This window comes from Labeo rohita, chromosome 24 (assembly GCF_022985175.1).
Source record: "Labeo rohita strain BAU-BD-2019 chromosome 24, IGBB_LRoh.1.0, whole genome shotgun sequence".
NCBI classification, from domain to species: domain Eukaryota; kingdom Metazoa; phylum Chordata; class Actinopteri; order Cypriniformes; family Cyprinidae; genus Labeo; species Labeo rohita.
This window is the reverse complement of record NC_066892.1, coordinates 20,773,182-20,787,374: the sequence shown is the minus strand read 5'-3', so window position 1 is coordinate 20,787,374 and position 14,193 is coordinate 20,773,182. Positions and strand designations below refer to the sequence as shown.

Below are 14,193 nucleotides of genomic sequence, written 5' to 3'. Positions count from 1 at the left end.
CCATAATGAATTGGAATAGGCTAGCTAATGTTATACAATACATTATTCTGTATGTAAAAGTAAATGAATAATATAAAAAAACAAACAAACAAAAAAAAAAAAAAAAACAAATCTACACACTAATGCATAACACAGATACCACAAATCAACATCTCAAAATATCATCACCGCAGCTTTTGGAATCGTTCTGTATTTTTTTTTCTTGATGGCAGGGACATCACTTAATTCCGAATTTTTAATTAGAGCACCAGCCATATGGCTGATACCAAGTTACTAGTTTTATTCTAGCAACAATAGCTAATAATCAATAAGGTATTTGAATGGAAACTATGGTTACTATTGTGACATTTCTAAAGAGCTGGTGCTCTCATTTTAGATTCGGATTTGAGCCTCATGGTAAAAATTTATGTTTTACATCACTATTAAACCGAGTGTTGGAACATGTGGTGAGTTGCTGTTATACATGTCAATAACGTAGGCCCTAATGAATGTTTAATGTTGCATGAATTAAAAAAAAAATCAACATCTATTTTTTTTTTGTCTATTTTTTTGTATTAGTTGCAACAAATAACTAGGCGAGGAAAGTAAAAATGGCCCTTTGCAGTTTGCACTAATTTGTTTAGGCATTATGTACAGGAAGCAGACAAAATTTGTGGGAAAACTATACGAAAATGTCGCGTGACAAAGACTGATTTCGTAACAATTTTTTTTTTTTTTTTTTTTGATTTTCAGGGACAGTGTGTCGTTCTTAGTAACTTGTTGCATTTCCACAGATTTACATAACAGAAATGAGTTTATCAATCAGGTGTGTCGCTTATGCCCAACAGCACAAGTTGACCGGCAGGGGGCGCGCTGAATACTTCATTAACTATAGTTATATTATAAAAATAATCGCATGTCTAATGCAAACGCGACTAAATATTTAAAGCATTACACGTTGTTTTCTTATTATATGGTAATGCTTGGAGCTTGATTTACGGCGTTTGGTTAAAATAAATGCGAGAAGCACATGACGTTTTATTAACCCGGAAATAACAGTCGGTAAGACAGCTGAGAGAGAGAGAGAGCGAGAGAGGCTCAGATACAGAGAGGGAGAGAGAGATCTAAAGCCTTCTCCCTGGAGCTTATAGCGTGCTACCTGGACTCCATACGTGTTTTTCATCGCTTCACTATCAAAGGTGCGTCTTCGTTTTTGTCTTATGTCATTATGTTGCATATATTAGGCTTTATTGTGTATATTCATAACTCTGAATGCATTAGTGCTGTAGTACAGCATGTGACTGAGCGGTGTGCTTTCAGCACGATGGCACCAGTGGCCATCCGTTGTTTTAAAAGGGTATAGACAGGAACAGATGAGAAATGAGTGCTTGACAGTGTTTAAATGCATTTATGGGTGGAAAAAAGTAAAGCAGCTATTTGTCATACAGTGCAATGCAGTGTAACTTCTGCCATGCATTGTGCAACAATGGTAAGACCTGCTGTGATCTTACAGTTTTCAGAAGCAAGAATGTCCCCATGGTCATGGAAAACCTGGAAATATCAGGATATATCTGAATTGTTATTTACAGGACTGGAAAAGTCCGACGATTTTATTTGTATCTTACAAGCACATGGAATTTTCTATAGTAAATACACAATGTTTAGTCATACTCAGTTCAACAATATTTCATGGAAATTCATTGGCCAAACGTATGGGAACATAAAGTCTAGCTGATGCTTTTGCCCAGATCCCAAGTGGGTATTGAAATCTAGTCTAGTGTTCAAGTGTAGTGCACTACATGTAGCTAAGGTGTGAGTTATCCATGTACAGACTAATGAAAGAAACGTTTTCTGGTTCCAAACTCCTTACATGCCAGAAACCTGTGTTTGATTATACCCATGTGCATCTTATGGTTTTTCCTAATTAAAATCACTGGTGTGATGTATGCATTTATTAGTATGCAAATCAAAATAGCATTTGATAAAGTAATGGCATGTTCTGAAATAATATCATACAATTTATACTTATTATATACTCATATAATATATACTACTTATACTTTTCCTCCATAAAGTCATACTAATGTGAGATGTTATTGAGTTTTGGTGTTGCATAGAGCAGTGGACTGTACAGTTTGTATCCATAGCTCATCCCTGCACTTGTGAGATCAATCATGAATGCTGATGAATAGTCTCTTTATTTTATAAACCTCTTCATAGTTTAGGCTGCCACTTCCGATTATTTGCCATTGGATAAACTTCTGTCATCACAATCATTCATGTGCAGATGCTCTTCACACTGTTCGATTTACATCTTATCGCCTCTCCTTCCCTTTCCTTTTATGGTATGTAGGTGAGGCTTGAAGTCAAGCACGGCATACAGGAAGACTGTGATCTGGTGGTTTCTGATACTTTGTAGTGTGTCACTGCGGTAGCTTATGTTTTAAGTCATGGCCAGATAGAGATGGGTTTTTAATGTGAAAGCTTATTTGTATGTGTATGTTGCACGATGGTACTGCATTTAGATCATTGTTGTGCATCAGGGAGTAAATTGAATGGATCCTCGTTTATGGAAGTTTGATGAAAAATAACAGACTTGGTGATCATGGGTATAATATTACAAACACATTCAAACATTTGGGGTCAGTGAGATATACAGTATGATTTTTTTTTATTTTAATAAATAGATATCATTGTAATATAGTTAATTAAGCATAATCTATTTAATATTTTATTTATTTATTAATTGAAAGAAATTAATACTTGTATACAGCAAGGATGTACATTTATAATGTTACAATGGTCATGAAAATACATATTTACATTTTGGTTTTTAGCAGTTTATGCTATCGTCAGTGTTTACTTGATTATGGCTGATTTATTTATTTATTTTTAAATTGGTTAAATAAATGTAAGCTGCATACTATGTGTAAATCATCAAATTAATGCCCTTGGAGACAGGGTGCTATGTTCAGAATGGTAAAAAAAAATGTTGAACTCGTAAAACACATTGGACTGTGGCAAGCATTGCACACATTGCTTTGCCTGCATGTCAGGCCATGAGGGGTAAACACTGTGGCTCTGCTTGTTTAACGGACAGATATATGTCATAAATAAAGGTCCTTGTAATCCACTTTTATGAGTTATCTGACATGGAAGTGGTAGGTGTGTGTTAGTGTTTAGTGTTTGTTTGTTTAAAAGAGGACTGCCTTAATAAGCATTTACATTAATGGTGTACAATTTTATTTAACAGTCCACAATTAAAATTAAAGGCGCTTTGGATGAACTGTCACCTGAACTGTGTTGAGTGGTTGGGTTTTTAAACTAGTCAAGAGCTTATTATCATCTCCCTGTGCTCTTGGCTAAAATATCAGCTGAAATATTTGTGTGGTGCAGGTTAGCTGATAGGACACTTCATCTTAAGTTGAGGCAAAAGTGGAATTTCTTCAGAGAAAATTCACAGATGAGGAAAGCAAATATTTTTTTTTTTTTTTTTTTTGGAAAGTTTATGAATTGCTGTTTAGAAGAGACACCAAGAAATAGTTTGAGCTCAGTTTTCTTTCCTGTGTTGACACATTTCCTATTGAAACAGGAAGTTGGATTGATTCATATCAAAAGGCTGATCCCTTTTTAAAATATTAAGTAGTTTGTCAGAGCCATGCAAAACCATGTTAAGGTGTTGGTTAGGGTGTAAGGTTGACCAAGTTTCCTTTGCAATCAATTTATGGTTGAAAAAAGAATAAAATAATTAACATACAAACATTATGTTTGGTGATAGGCTAGATAGGTGTCCTCAGATTTTGTGAGCCATAGGCCAGCCATTTTTGTAATTAGCACTCTTTGCTAATCTTTTCATCCTAGTAAGAATGTTAGTTCTGGAGAAATGCTTTGTGCATTTGGAGGTTGGTAAAAGATTGGTGCTGTAACTTTTACAAGAATGGAGTGTACAAACTGGTGATGGTATTCTTTGTAGTTGAAGCAGTTTGCTTAAGATAACTCCCAATAGAGCATGTGTTTACTTTAACATTAATTTAAGCAATTTTTTAATTGGGCAGAATTATTTGTTGGGTATTTAAACCATTGCAAAATGAATAGCAGGAGAACTGTGCTGTCGATATTATATGCCTGTTGTTGTCAGAATTATAATCTGTAGAATTTGCCTATAAAAGACATAAGGAAGTCTAATAAATGTACGTAAGTTTATAAGTGCAAATCTTCACTCTGAACTAGCTTACTTAACTTCCTGTTCCACCTCAGTTTGCCCTTTACACCGTAAAATGCTGTCCAAATGACAATGCTGTCAGTGTTTCTAATAAGTGTGATTGCCTTGCTGAAATTGTAGACTAATGCTTTTTTCATATGTAAATGTTTTTTAAACAAGGTTGAAGGTTGAATGATTTTTTGTGTTATGATATTAACCACAGTGTGTTGTTAACCCTCAAAAGCATATGTCCCTGTGGCCTATAATTCATTTTATATATTTTTTTTAACCTCAGGTGATCTCTGTACTCTGTCTTGCAGCAGCATGTAGTGTACTTTCTTAATGTCATGTCTCCACATGTCAATCGGTACAGTTGAGCTGAGCAGTGTTTTTTTTTTTTTTTCCCACTTGATTTCCACATCAGGATTTTAACATTTCAATTGTTAAGTGTTAAATAGAGCTGAAAACATACACCACTTAGACACAAACATTTGGTGCTTAAAACCATGTGCATGAAAGAAAATGACAAAGAAAAACAAAACATTTTTCCCCCTACTATTATGTTTTAGGGAGGGGTGAACTTTGCTCAGGGTCATTATGGTTAACTAATACTAAAAGTAAAACCATAAAAAATCATTTATGTTACTAGTAATTAAATTAAACATTAAAGAAGATGTTAAATTAATCCACTTTCTTTTGCAATCTTCCTTGCTACTTCAATCACACAAATTTGTCTTTAGTCTTCACTAAATATGGATATTATTAACATGTAGATGGGTGTGAAAAGAACATACAAATTCCAAAATTGAACTTTGTTCTCTTAAAGACTTCAAATTTAAAGAAATCAGTTTTGACCTTAATAAACCCGTAATTTATAAACTTTAATGTCTATGGCCTTATTGTGTGTAGTCTAAAGAAAAATTACATTTTCATTATATTTTATTAAAATTTAGCAATTTCCTCCATTTCTTTGTTGATCTATTAAAATCTGTTTGGCTGGGGAAAAAAATATTATAGAGTAATTTTCACAAGCTAACCAAATCCCAGTGGGCACAATTAAGCCCTGCCCTACATTGTTTCACTCAGAAATATCTTTTTTTATATGTTTGTAGGTTAAATGTGCTTCGAATACCATTTCATGTGTTTAAGGGATTTAAAAAAAGATAATAACAATTTTGTAAAAGCCAGACCTGTTTAAATGTGCAAACTGAGAAATTAGAAATTAGATTCTTTTGGTCAGCAGTGTTAAGTCCATTTCTAGATTTTGCTTTAACTGTGTCACTTTGACACTCTACATATATTGTGTGCCCATTGCATCCCCTCCCTCTTGTTTCCATGGTGAGGGTGGCTGAACATGGTAACCGGCACAGATGACTTGGCAACAGTTGGAAAGGAAACCCAACAATATCCATCTGTTGCCTTTAATATGCCAGTCTTCAGTGAAGCAGAAGGGTTATACTAGACTCTCTGCTCTCAGTCAAAAAGTATGAGGGACATGTTTTAAATAGAGCTGACTAAAAGCAGCATAGATGGCTTATTCTGCTGAGGTCATGTTGTCGTTAAGTGAGAATTTGGTTGGTTTTGGTGATCTCGGAGGTGTGTGTTCGCAGAGCTAAAAGAGGATATGAGTCAAGCATGTTTTTGCCTCATTAGTCAGCTCATGACTCTTCATGAGGCTTGGTCTGATTTTTAGATGGTCCACCCCAGGGCTCCACATTTCCCTCTTTGCCCAAAAGAAAAGGTTTACTAATCTGTGGTTAGCCATCAACACAGATTTTGCCATTTATGTGTGAATTTATAGACTTGAAGAATGTTTCATCAAGTAATTTTAGCTCCTCATGTTTTACGTAGTATATTATTCACAAATTAAATGTTCAGGTAACATTAAACCTACTGACTGAAAGTGATTGATTATATACATTGCAGTTTTAACTGTCTGGATATGGTCTGCACTGCCTTTTAAACTTTAAACTTAAAGTTAAGCTAGCTCTGTTAACTGCTATTCTAAAAAAACGACTCTGGTTTAAGCCAGGTTCCTCGGTTATCATGGTTATCTGGATAATCAAGTAACCTATGTTTAAAAGAGCACTATTACAGAATGGGCTACTGTCAATGTACATTAGTAAGCAAGTTACTCCTATTACCATTTACTTCTTGTTTATGTCGTCCAACAGAGTGCTGGAGAATGAGTAGCTAAAAGTGTGTAAATGAGTTGAAATGCCAGTGATCTGTGGTTAACGCATGGTCGAGATATTTTCATGTTTTGTTCTATGACATAAAACACAACCATAATACCCTATTTGTGAATTTTAAGCATTTACATTTTTTTTTTAAATAAGTGGTTGCTAATAAAATACCAAGTGGGCCTGTGAGATGTGTTTATAGTACTATAGTTCTCTTTAAAGTCCTGTTGTCTTTATCTATTTTAACTCAGACTTTCCAACTTGTAGATTTTAATTAAAGATTGAAGGAAGTGACAAGCTTACTGGTGGTGACAATGAACAAATGAGGTCATGCAGTCGTGCTGTAGTTCATTTATAGCCTAACTTTTTACTTCTGGTGATTGTATTTAAGCTTCATAAAAATTGTGAAGATTATCTTGATGAGCAAAATGTGTAAGTGTCATAAACTTCTGTTAGTCACATATCTTATTTTCTCTAATAATCCAAAAGCCAGTGGAAAATTCCTATTGGCTGGCTTTTTGTTGAGAAAACAAGGATTATAGATTATTTGTTGAGGACAAGGATTTTCCTTCACATCAGTGCAGTTTCATTATTTTCTTAAAAACCCAAACTTAATGTACAAATCAGAAAAATAAGTGATTGTTGTAAAATACAATCTACTGCTTGGTGAGTTATTCACCTAAACACAGTTGTTTACGTCTTAACTGAATGTAAATTGTCAGAAGGAAATCAGATGTGTATATTGCATTTGGTCATAAAGCAGCCTAATACACTGTTATGCTGCCGTCCCTAATCTTAATCAAACAATAAAAGAAAAACTGCTCCTGACTGAATAATTTTAGTAGCTTTAATAAGCATTAGGAGTTTGCAACATTGACGAAAAATAATATGTATATTTATTGGATTTTTTTTTTTTTTAAATTCCAAAACGACAATTAAACAATGTTTTTAAAGCTTTGTTTCCAGCTTTGTTTGGATATTTGTTGGTGGAAAAAACCCCACAAAAAACAGACAATATTGTGTCTAAAATGTAACTCACTCAATATTAACTTGTTTGTTGAGCTCTTGCATATTTGAGATTGTGCTGATGCACTAATGTTCAGGAAAATGGCACTCTTGCTTGCTGTGATGTTACTGAACTACTGAACTACATCATATATAAAAATAATATTTCTGATTTGATAACTTGAATTAAAAATTACGTGGTTTTAACAGTAAAAGACTGTAAAAATGCTACAGTAAAAACCTATTGATTGCTTAATGGTAAGTTCCCCTACTTTATACTGTACGGTGAAAAACTGTAAAGGACATTACATGAAATCTTATGGTAGTATACCGTTTTTGCAAGTAAAAAAAGAATGTAGCATTTACAGTGAATAACCGTAAATTGACATTCCCAGAATTCCCTGCGTTATAATTCACATTTGATGTTTTTCATTAAAATAACTTTTTTCTTTTTTTTTTTTTCTCTTTTTTTTTTTCTTATCAGTTGTGTACATTTTGGTACATCATGATGGTGTTAAGTGATACTGTGCACTTTCTGTATATGTTTGTATATAAAGGCTGCTTGTGATGGGCTTTGGTTCATCATGTGACTTTCTCATCACCACCTGCTTTAGGTGGTTATCAGTGTATCAAACAGATTTCGAAACAGATTTCAATACTTCCATAGGTTGGTATATTAACATTATATCAGTTAATCAAATTACGTTATTCAAATGAAAATTTAAGTTAAATCTGTAAAAACTAAAATGTTGCTACCATATGTTCTACAGTAAAATTCTGGCAACCACAGCTTTTTTTTTTTTTTTTTTTTTTTTTTTTTTTTTTTTTACAGTGTACGTTTCATCATGCGTTGATTGCTTTTGAACTTGCAAGACTTTTGCAAAGTGACGTAATTGATAATGTCAGACTCAGCTTGCATATTGTTAAAACAACAATTATGATGTTATCACAGACAATAAATATCGCACACCCCTAATAAGCATTAGTCTATATTTCATTTATACTGTGAGGACTATGTAGTGTTGTTTTACTTTATTCAGTTTCTCTTGGAGGCTGTTGTTTACCTGAATACTGGTTGGTAGATGACTTTCCCAATCATTTTTGCTGAAGTATTGCAATTGGTCTCGATCACTGTGAAATTTCAGTGATGTCTAAAATTACTCATGTTGTGAAATAAGATTTTGATCATATCTCCTACCACTTTTTTTTTTTTTTTTTTTTTTTTTTTAAAGGGGTCATCGGATGCTAAGTTCACTTTTACATGTTGTTTGAACATTAATGTGTGATGGCAGTGTATGTACACATCTACCCTATAATGATAAAAATCCATGCAGTGGTTTTTAATTAATCTGTAAAAATAATATTCCCTTTTTCAAATCGAGCCGTTCTCAGATGCCTGTTATTGTGGCGTCACACTGACAGAGGCTGCTCCCACGATAGTTGATTGACATGAGCTTTTACCTCAGATCAGCTGCAACAGTCCGCCCTCTTTGTTTAGATGCCGGAGCAGGGATGTAAGTTAGACAAGAATATCTCAGATTGAGCAATTGAGGTGTTGTGTTGCTGGATGTAATAATGAACATAGTGGTTGTCATTTACTCCCGACATCTGAGCTCCTGAAGATGCAGTAGATTACGTTTGTTTGTGAAGGGAATGCACCTCCCAATCTACATATATCCGTCTATGTTCGCGCAAATCATTCGTGATCCAGCTTCACTTAGAGCAGAAGTGAGTTGAAGGGTTTTTTTTATGAATCTTTGCGATCGCCTTTCCTAATAATGTTCTAGTTAGGATGTTTAGCGGCTAAATGCAGCTAAAGTAGGCTCCACAGAGAGGAGAGGGGCGGGGCGAGCAGAGCTCATTTGCATTTAAAGCAGCCTCGACCAGAATGAGATGATTTTTGCAGAGCTGATTTTGGCAAGTTAAAAAGGGTGTTGTGGAAAATGGGCATCCGATGACCCCTTTAAAACCAAATTATTTGTGATTGTTTTTTGCCATAACACATGGTCCATCCAAGAGAACATGAGTTTCAACCTGTTTGATTCTTGACTATCATTCTCTCTTAACTAAATACAGAGCTGATAGTTCTGTGGAACCATTTGCTTTGCTTTAACTGAGATAATCTCCATGGTTATGAGTGCAGTGCTCTTGAGAATATATTTGTCAGTTGCATTCTCGTTTTAAGAGCCACTATAACCCAGGTTCTGGAGGTAAACCTACAAATCATTGCTCCCAAATGGTTAGTGTAAGAAATGTAGAGTATTGATTTTTTTTTTTTTTTTTTTTTTTTCCAAAAGAGGGACTATACTTTGTAAAATACTAGTCAGTTATGGATACCTTGCATGTGAGTCTCTACTCACTCTTTCTTTTGTCAGCTGTCAGCTGTGCTTGTATGTGCTGTGTCAGCTTCCCCCTAACCCATGCTGCTGTTTCATCGACCTCCTTAATTTCACCTTCACTGACTTGTGATGAGTGAACCGTCTCCCCATACTGTTTTAGTGTGGGTCAAGGGAAACAGACATCACTAGGGGTGTGGGGGGTAAAGACAGTAATTGTGAGGCAGTAAGGAACGTCGTTAGATGACTCAACCACCCACTGCACTCAGTTTCCTCTGCATTTGTTGTCTTCTAGACAGGGTCTGTCTTGAGTAAATAAATGCCTACAGTTAGCGTAGGCTTAGGGCTGTGTAGTTCTGCTTTTAAAGAGATGGGTCACCAAAAATGAACATTTTTGTAATCATTAACTTATGTTTTTCCAAACTGGTATGACTATTTCTACTGTGGGGCACAAAAGGAAATATTTTGTATAATGTACTGGTTGCACTTAACCCTGCAGTTACAATGAACAAGGATTGGACATTTCTAACTTCAAATTGGACAGTAAGGTACCACTTAAGTATGGTGCCTAAAAGTGGATCTGTCTTAGAAAAAAAATCTGTCTTGCCATCTGCACAATCTTTTCGTCCATGTTCGAGTTGTAAACAGATTGTTCTTTTGAATTAGGTGTTTTTGATGGATTGGCTGATGTTCACAGAACCAGTGTGAATAGTTCATTTAACATTCAGACTGTTCCGCTTCTCGAGTTCTGCTGACTCGGAGATGAAGTGACAGTGTATCAGTCAATTACGAAATTAATTTCTGTATTCTGCCAAAGTCATATGATATTAGGGTGAATAAATGATGACATAATTTTAATTGTTGGATTTAGTTTAATTGAGTTTAATTGTTTAATTGTTGCTATTCTTTGTTGTTCTCTGAATTGCAGACAGAACGAGGGAAAAGCTATTTTTGCAAATGATTTCAGCTTTTTTGAAATATATATATATATATATATATATATTTTTTTTTTTTTTTTATATATATATATATATATATATAATTTTTTTTTTTTTTTTTTTTTTTTTGGATATAACTCTTTTATATAGGCTACATTTCAGGTCAATTTTAGTTGGATTACACTGAACAAAATCCAGTTAAAGGAAAAAAGCCTGTTTCAGTAATAGCCTAGCAGTGTATAATTCTTACAGGTTGAGCTTTGGTGCTCAAGCGTGCTGCACAAGTTTGAATCCAGCTTGAATCATTTGCCAATCCCTTTTTATTTTTTATCCTCTCTCTGTTGCACCTAGCAATAAAGCTAAATAATGAGAACGTATTTATTTTTATAACAGAATTTTTACATCATCTTTTTTTATTTCTAAGTAGTTTTTATAAGTTGCTACACCCTGTATTCTGGGTGGTTGCTGGTAATTTGCTTAAAGTTCCCCTCTTATGTTTTTTTGGATGTTACCTTTCATTTAGTCTCTGACGGCAGAACTTTCATTTAGTATATGACGGCAGAAGGTCTGGACTCCATGGCAGCTTTTATTGGTCTAGGACTGCCCAAAAAACTGTCTGACAGACATGTAAAGCAACCAGTCACAGTCAGTTTTATTCAGCGTCATGTTTAGAGTCTTGCAGATCTAAAGTAGATGTCCCTACAATAACAGCCTGATGTGCAACTAATAAATCATTCGTTCCGTAACATCATGCAAGATTATTGCAAGAATAGTGAATTTCCATGAATTCCATTTCACTTTTGAAAATCCAGCATTTATTTGATCCCATCTGACCAATCAGAGAAGAGTATACTCTTGCAAAAGAGGGGTTTAGAGAGACCGGATCCTTAAACGAACCATTTCGGTCACTGTGAGACAACAGGTGATGCTGCAGTGTATATTTTGAGAAAATTAAAGCGTTTCTTGATCTTGGATATATCTAAACCTATTGAAGGAGACCTCCAAAACTAAATTGGAAACCTTTGAAATTACATAAGGCTAATTTAAAGTTAAAATTAAAAACTGTAAAATGAAAATTCAGTCTGTGTTCAGTCTGTGTATGTAAAGATTTGTCACTTCGTCCTTTCGTTTCAGAGCAACAAAGTCAAAACCAATCCACACCACTGTAAGTGTCATGTATGGGTTTAGATTCACTTGGTTTAACATACACTGCATGAAACTGTAAATTCAGTTGATAAAATGAATAATTCACCTCTCATCATAAATCCATATGATTTTATTAATGTTAATGCCAAAGTTTGACCGTAGGCTTAAGGGATTTACAACAACTGACTAACTCTTAAGGATGAGCAGACACCACTAATTATATCGTTACTTTGCCAACACTGTAATGCTAATAAATTGCCTTCTGCTGCACTCACTCAGTAACATTTATACTCTTGATTTTCATGTAAACTAGTCCATTTCCAGAGTGATTAGCTTCACTCTTTCGAATGAAGGGCGTTGTGATTCCCATCCTCTCCCAGAGCTCCAGCCACTCGCAGCAAGTGTTCCGAGCTGTTGCCTTGGTGACGTTCCAAGTACTATGTTCCGTGTTTCTGAGTTTTGAATTCTCATTAGGCCTTTAGGGTGTCAGAATCTCAGCAGCTGCCATAGTAACGCAGCATTCCCAGGCTCGATCAAGTGATGGTGATTATAAAGTCATCCACAGGAATGAGCTTATGTAATAATGAAGATGAATCATTCAGTATGCTGGCATAACACTCAGGATGGAAAAAATAAAAAATAAATTGTATTTGATATGGTCTGTGTTTAGACATGAATAATGTTTGCATGCATTTTACCTTTATGACATTTGTGAAAATGAATGAAATTGAATCTGTCTGTGGTTCGATCTATAATTTAACTAGTGCTGTCATTAAAAAATTGATTAAAAGTTAACTAATTTATCACATATATTTTTCTGTAATTAATCATGATTAACTGTCATAATTTCACAATGAATCTCCAAATTAATGTAGCAACAACATAAAGGTATATTTTAAATATGTGTTTAATGGTGTCTGTTTACTAAGTAGCATATTATTAATGAAGGTCCGTATCACTGATACAAAACTGCTAATGTTATCTATTAAATGCATTTTCCCCTCAATTTTTTAGCCATTAATTACATCCATCCAACATTACAGTATAATTTAAAGACATTCTAGGCTTTGAAAAATAACAACTTTTTATTTAAGTGAACTTAAAACAATCTTCACATAATTGTATATGCATAAACTATAAATTGAAAATAAACAAGGGTGCACACAAGTTTTTTAGCCTAGTTCTCATAAGAGCACCTGGAGATTGTTTTGGTCCTCACACTGCACATAGTGTGACCCATTAAATATAACTATATATGTGACCCTGGATCACAAAACCAGTCATAAGGGTCATTTTTTCAAAATTGAGATTTATACATCATATGAAAGCTGAATAAATAAGCTTTTCATTGACGTATGGTTTGTTAGGATAGGACAATGTTTGGCCGAGATACAACTATTTAAAAATCAGGAATCTGAGGGTGCAAAAAAATCTAAATATTGAGAAAATTGCCTTTAAAGTTCTTCAAATAATGTTCTTAACAATGTATATGACTAATCAAAAATTAAGTTTTCATAAATTTACAGTAGGAATTTTACAAAATATCTTCATGGAACATGATCTTTACTTAATTTCCTAATGATTTTTGCCATAAAAGAAAAATTGTGGTCCAGGGTCACATATGAAGAGTTCAGATGCAAAAGCCTCTAAATCCATCTGATGTCTTTCTTTAAAAAATGCATTTTTGTCAGGCTCTGGGCTGAGGCTGGGATTTTAGTGAGTTTGAAGTAAAAGTATTTGATGGACGTATAATATGTGTCGAGAGCATTCACTCAGTATCATTATCTAATTTTTGACCAAGATGGCTTTTAGGGGGTTTTGCATCTGAACTCTTCATATATATAAAAAAAAAAAAAGTAAGTTAGTAATATTATTGATAATGTGATTACATTTTTAATATTATTGCACTTTATTTATTTATTTTTTTAAATAAAATAATAAATAAAGTGTGTTAATACTATTATGTTTTAAAATAAAATGCTAATATTTACTTATAAATATATGCATTTTCATCATTTTCAAACTTAAAATCAGCAAACTTTTATTTTGGCGGGTTGCCAGCAAGTAAGTATATGCGTTGCCGGGTTTAGTGCTGCCATTTGAAGAGCGTCAGTGAATGAAATGTCACAGTTTTGTACTGTGCTTTGAAAACGCAGCGAACAGGCTAGATTTATGCTTTCAGTTCGAATAGAAGTCTTATACAGTATTATAGCTTGTCAATCTAAAATGGCAGTTGTGCATTATCAGCTGTCAACCAGCTGTCGGTACGCAAATGAGCAGTCTGAACTTATTTACACAGCACATTTTTTTGTTTTGGTGAGGCATGCACACGTGCGGACCACTTATGTGCACGCCTGAATGTAGAGTAATTAAGCTACAAAATTTAATCAGCGAAGAATAGTAAG

General features: G+C 34.1%; 1 protein-coding gene across 1 annotated transcript in view; it reads left to right on the top strand.

The window, feature by feature from the left end:
* Positions 1–1,031: 1,031 nt before the first annotated feature.
* Positions 1,032–14,193, top strand: part of fam49bb (family with sequence similarity 49 member Bb) — a 64,629-nt gene continuing 51,467 nt past the window's right edge. Inside the window, exon 1 of the mRNA XM_051098011.1 lies at positions 1,032–1,178. The gene's annotated coding sequence lies outside the window, so the exon portion shown is untranslated. The remainder of the gene's footprint in view (positions 1,179–14,193) is intronic.